Below are 6,000 nucleotides of genomic sequence, written 5' to 3' on the forward strand. Positions count from 1 at the left end.
TTGTCTGTTCCCCCAGTCTCTTTCTTTAAGGACCCAAAAGAGAGTGATGGGTGGAACAGCCCAAGCCCTCATTAGTTTGTCTCCCAATTAGGCCTAACAGCCAGCACACCAATTTTGGTTTGTTAATTTCAGGTTCCATCTCGCCTGTTATTCCCGAAATCCTCTGCATTATCTCAACATGGCCTTTTTTGCTGGCTCCCTTTTGTACCATTTCCTATCAGCAGTGTGTGACATTGTACAAGCTGTTACATGCGGCTTCCCATTGAGCTCACAACGAGGGGCAGTTTGTAGGCTCAGTTCTCACCCCAGACCATAGTCATTCCTAAGGTTGCCAGGTATCCTGTTTTCGACCAGAATGCCCCATAGAAATGGGACCCTGGTGGCTCCAGTCAGCACTGCCAACTGGGCCATTAAAAGCCGGTCAGTGGTGCAGCAGGGGCCTGGAGCTAAGGCATGCTTCCTGTCTGCCCTGGCTCTGCACGGCTCCCAGAAGTGGCCGCCAGGTCCCTGCAGCCCCTAGACGCATGGGCAGCCAGGGAGGCTCCGTGCGCTGCCCCCGCCCCGAGGGCCAGCTCTGCAGCTCCCATTGGCAGTGCATGGAGCATCCCTGGCCACCCATGTGTCTAGTGGATGCAGGGACCTGGCGGCAGCTTCCTGGGAGCCATGGTAAGCACTGCCAGGACCCCACACTCCAAACCCGCTTCTGTACCCCAATGCCCTGCCCCAGCACAGAGTCCCCTCCCACACCCAAACTCCCTCCCAGAGCCCGCAGCAATACCCCAACTCCCTGCTCCAGCCCAGCATCCCAAACCCCTCATCCCCCGCCCCACCTCAGAGCCCACACCCCCAGCCAGAGCCCCCACCCCCTTCCCGCACCCCAACTCCCTGCCCCAGCCTGGAGCCCTCTCCCGCACCCTGAAGCCCTCATTTCTGGCCCCACCCGGAGCCTGTACCCCCAGTCCAGAGCCTGTACCCCCTCACACCCCACCCTCTGCTCCAGCCCTGTGAAAGTGAGTGAGGGACAGTGAGCGAAAGATGGAGGGGTGATGGGCAAGTGGGGGCAGAGCCTTGAGAAGGGACGAGGTAGGGACTGGGCCTCAGTGAAGGGGCAGGGCAGGGATGTTCAGTTTTGTGTGATTAGGAAGTTGGCAACCCTAGTCACACGCCTGAAATCAAGGGCCCTGACTGTGATATAGAATCATAGAATCATAGAATATCAGGGTTGGAAGGGACCTCAGGAGGTCATCTAGTCCAACCCCCTGCTCAAAAGCAGGACCCATCCCCAATTAAATCATCCCAGCCAGGGCTTTGTCAAGCCTGACCTTAAAAACTTCTAAGGAAGGAGATTCCACCACCTCCCTAGGCAACGCATTCCAGTGTTTCACCACCCTCCTAGTGAAAAAGATTTTCCTAATATCCAATCTAAACCTCCCCCACTGCAACTTGAGATCATTACTCCTTGTCCTGTCCTCTTCCACCACTGAGAATAGTCTAGAACCATCCTCTCTGGAACCACCTCTCAGGTAGTTGAAAGCAGCTATCAAATCCCCCCCTCATTCTTCTCTTCCGCAGACTAAACAATCCCAGTTCCCTCAGCCTCTCCTCATACCTCATGTGTTCCAGACCCCTAATCATTTTTGTTGCCCTTCGCTGGACTCTCTCCAATTTATCCACATCCTTCTTGTAGTGTGGGGCCCAAAACTGGACACAGTACTCCAGATGAGGCCTCACCAATGTCGAATAGAGGGGGACGATCACGTCCCTCGATCTGCTCGCTATGCCCCTACTTATACATCCCAAAATGCCATTGGCCTTCTTGGCAACAAGGGCACACTGCTGACTCATATCCAGCTTCTCGTCCACTGTCACCCCTAGGTCCTTTTCCGCAGAACTGCTGCCTAGCCATTCGGTCCCTAGTCTGTAGCTGTGCATTGGGTTCTTCCGTCCTAAGTGCAGGACCCTGCACTTATCCTTATTGAACCTCATCAGATTTCTTTTGGCCCAATCCTCCAATTTGTCTAGGTCCCTCTGTACCCTATCCCTGCCCTCCAGCGTATCTACCACTCCTCCCTTGTTTAGTATCATCTGCAAATTTGCTGAGAGTGCAATCCACACCATCCTCCAGATCATTTATGAAGATATTGAACAAAACAGGCCCCAGGACCGACCCCTGGGGCACTCCACTTGACACCGGCTGCCAACTAGACATGGAGCCATTGATCACTACCCGTTGAGCCCGACAATCTAGCCAACTTTCTACCCACCTTATAGTGCATTCATCTAGCCCATACTTCTTTAACTTGCTGACAAGAATACTGTGCGAGACGGTGTCAAAAACTTTGCTAAAGTCAAGATACAATACATCTACTGCTTTCCCTTCATCCACAGAACTAGTAATCTCATCATAGAAGGTGATTAGATTAGTCAGGCATGATTTGCCCTTGGTGAATCCATGCTGACTGTTCCTGATCACTTTCCTCTCATGTATGTGCTTCAGGATTGATTCTTTGAGGACCTGCTCCATGATTTTTCCGGGGACTGAGGTGAGGCTTACTGGCCTGTAGTTCCCAGGATCCTCCTTCTTCCCTTTTTTAAAGATTGGCACTACATTAGCCTTTTTCCAGTCATCCGGGACTTCCCCCGTTCGCCACGAGTTTTCAAAGATAACTGGAGCCCAGCCTCTTTCCCCTTTGTGGGCCTATCTGTCCACATGGTCAGGTCACCCAGAAAGAGTTCAGGAGGAGGCAGGGCCAGGACTCAGCCCCACCATCTTTCCACTGGTCCCAAGAACAATCCACCCCGGTGCAGACTGCCCCAACCCCTCCCAGGGAGTCCCAGGCAGAAAAATCAATGCACAACCCCTCCTGGCTCTCCAGTAGGCACAGTGCAGTGGTGTACCTGGCACAGGGCAGTGGGGGCACTGCATCGGCTGGCCTGATGGCATTACACTGGAGTCACCCCCAAATTAACTGAGCTCAGCAACCAGCCCTCAAAGGGTTAATTTCCTCTCTCTCTCTCTCTCTCTCTCTCTCTCTCTCGGCTCGCTTGAGAGAGCACTGAGCAAGGTTGGGAAGAGAGCAGCATGTTGACTGTCTATAAGCCTGGATTGAAAGGACTTGGGGAGTGTGATCCAAGAACATGTAGCTAAGGGAAATTGACAGCTACCAGGGGAAATGGCCTGACAGGGCAATCACTGAGGCTGTGCAGTTGTCTCCCAAGGGATGGCGTGGACGCCACATTGTTTGTTCTGTTTAAACCTGCACCAGACCAAATGCTAGTGGCTATGGAGCAGTGTGACTATCATGCATTAGCTCGATGTGCTGTGGGAGTGGAGGGGATAGACTTCTGGATGGCCTTTCCCAGCTCTAAGTTCTCTGGCACATCAGGGGTGTCAGCACAAAACAATCAGGAAATAAAGGCAGCAGGGGTGACTGAGTGAAATTTACCCAGCCTAGAGGGCCAGGAAAAGGTCTTGGCACCACTTCAGTCACAACCATTCCTCAGAGCCTGCTCACCATGCCTCTGGCTGGGGGGAAGAGTGGTTATTGACACTGAAACTCACACAAGCAAAGTTGGATCCCGTGAGAGGAAGACAAGTGATGGTTGGAGGTGAGGGGAAATCAAGCCAATTCCAAATGTGAGGACAGAGACCGGGTCTTCTCTGCCCTTTCTTCCTGGAAGACTCACTGGATGACTGGAGAGCTGGTAGGCTGATAACATCATCTGTGCCAAGGGAGTGAAGAACGTGTAACTGACAGGGGAAGGGCTGGTTAGAATGGTTTGGTTTTGTTAACCACAGTTGGACTCCAAGTCCAACAAACTGGAGGGAGGAAAATTCTCTTTGTTAAAATGTAACTACACCTGAATGTTCTGTTAAAGGCTGGACAAGGCCATTTCTCTGGCAAAGAGCAAAAACCAGTGGTGGGGGGGGACCTCCCTGGCCTGAATTTTCCCCATGTGGCTATTGATTTATGGGGAGTTTGGGAGATCAGAGCCTGCGTCCCACAGGTGCTGAACACTGGTAATGCCGATGGCCATCAGACAGAATTTGCCGTGCTCAGCAACCCTGGGGGGAAGAGCCAAGCGCCCAAGACCAGAGGCACCCTAATTAGTGGCCTCTGTTGGAAAACACAGCTCATATGTCTTCAGACAAAGCCGCAAAGGCCAGATCCTCAGCTGGTGCAAACTGCTGTTGCTTCATTGACTTCAGTAGTCTGGATCCTCAGCTGGTGTAAAGCCAGTGGAGCTCCGGGGGTACCGGCTGGGAGGCAGTGTGATCTAGTGGGTAGAGCACTAGACTGGGATTCAAGCGATCTGGGAACGATACGCACCTCTGTCACCAGCCTGGGTGACTTTGGGCATGTCTCTTCACCACCCTGTGCCTCAGTTTCCCAATCTGTGAATGGGGGATAAAGGTCCCCTCCTCCTTTGTAAAGTGCTTTGAGCTCCAACAGTGCAAAGAGCTAGGTATTGTTATGGCTTTTTTAAGATATAGGGCAGTGAATAAAGGGGACACAACCATTGTTTCCCTAGGCAGGTCCCCTTTTAGGCTAGGGATGGGAAAGCGGCTTCTTTGACAGCCCTGGAAATGTCTCCAGCTCCCAGCTGGGAGCGACTCCAGCCCTCTGGGAGCCTCAAAGCATGGGGAGCAGGCCATTGTATGCTAACTGCCTTCCCACTCCCCTGGCTGTTCCCAGGCCCTGGAGAATCTCAGGGATCAAGATTTCCTCCTCTTCCTTGATCGCTGCCAACCTGCTGCTGCTTACACCTCTAGCAGGGTGGAGAGAGAACACCAAAGGCCATGGGTCTGGCTTAACTCTCTGGGTGCAATTCCCTTAACTCTGGCTCCTCTCTGATCCTTGGGGCGGGTCTCCATTGCTCACTCCCTTCCCCACAAAGGGAACTAACACACTGGAATGCGTTACCTAGGGAGGTGGTAGAATCTCCTTCCTTAGAGGTTTTTAAGGTCAGGCTTGACAAAGCCCTGGCTGGGATGATTTAACTGGGAATTGGTCCTGCTTTGAGCAGGGGGTTGGACTAGATGACCTTCTGGGGTCCCTTCCAACCCTGATATTCTATGATTCTATGATAGGGACCAGAGCCAGGCACCCAGGGGGCGGCGCTGAGAGGGAAATATTGCCCTGGGTTTCCAAAGGTGTTTTAGCTGCCATCAGTGGGAGTCAAGTGGGTTGTGCTAACCCCACAGCACCACGCAGATATGCCCCAGCTGAACACCTGCCCTCAAGGCCATTGAAACGTCCCCCAGTGTTCAGTGTGTGTTACTGGTGCACAGTGAGCGGTCACATGGGGAGGGGCAAACCCCAGAACCCTAAAGCAGCTGACTCCAACAAACCAATCCTCTCAGGGGCAGCTGGCTGTGGGAGGGGCCTAGGCTCAATATAACCTGGCTTCTTCTAGAGAGGGGAGGATTGTAGAAGTGCAGGCAGCAGGAGAGGCTATCACCTTGGGAAAGGGCACAGGCTGGTTACTGCCTCCCTAGAATGCATTGGATTTGCCTGTGAGGTGAGAGAGTTTATGGGGGAATGGGACCAAAGGCTCTGTGCGTGGATGGTGATAAACTAAATCCTGATTCACCCCTCTGGTAAGTACTATTACAGCCTCTCTGGTGTCCTTTCTCCCTGCACCTTTTCAGTAGGCAGGTCATCCTGGCCCTCCAGGCAATGGTGTAGTGTTACTGGAGCTGGGAGAGGAGAGGTGTAGCTGGAGGGTCATCTTCAATGATCATCTGCTGAACTACCTGGAGCTGAAAACACTGGTGGAGAGAGACTAGCCTCCAGAGATACATGTTGTATAGCATCCCATGGAAGGGCTGGCGTGGATCTGCCAGTGGAGCTATAGCAAGGCCTACAGGGATAGCAGGAGAAGCTCTTGTAGATCTCAGCTGTTCTGTGTGGCTCTGTGGTCCTTGGAGTATGGGCAGCCTGGAGGTCCCTGTGCCCATGTGATCTCTTGGTTGGCATAGAATATTAGGGTTGGAAG

Source organism: Caretta caretta, chromosome 10 (assembly GCF_965140235.1).
Source record: "Caretta caretta isolate rCarCar2 chromosome 10, rCarCar1.hap1, whole genome shotgun sequence".
In the NCBI taxonomy this organism is placed as follows: Eukaryota; Metazoa; Chordata; order Testudines; family Cheloniidae; genus Caretta; species Caretta caretta.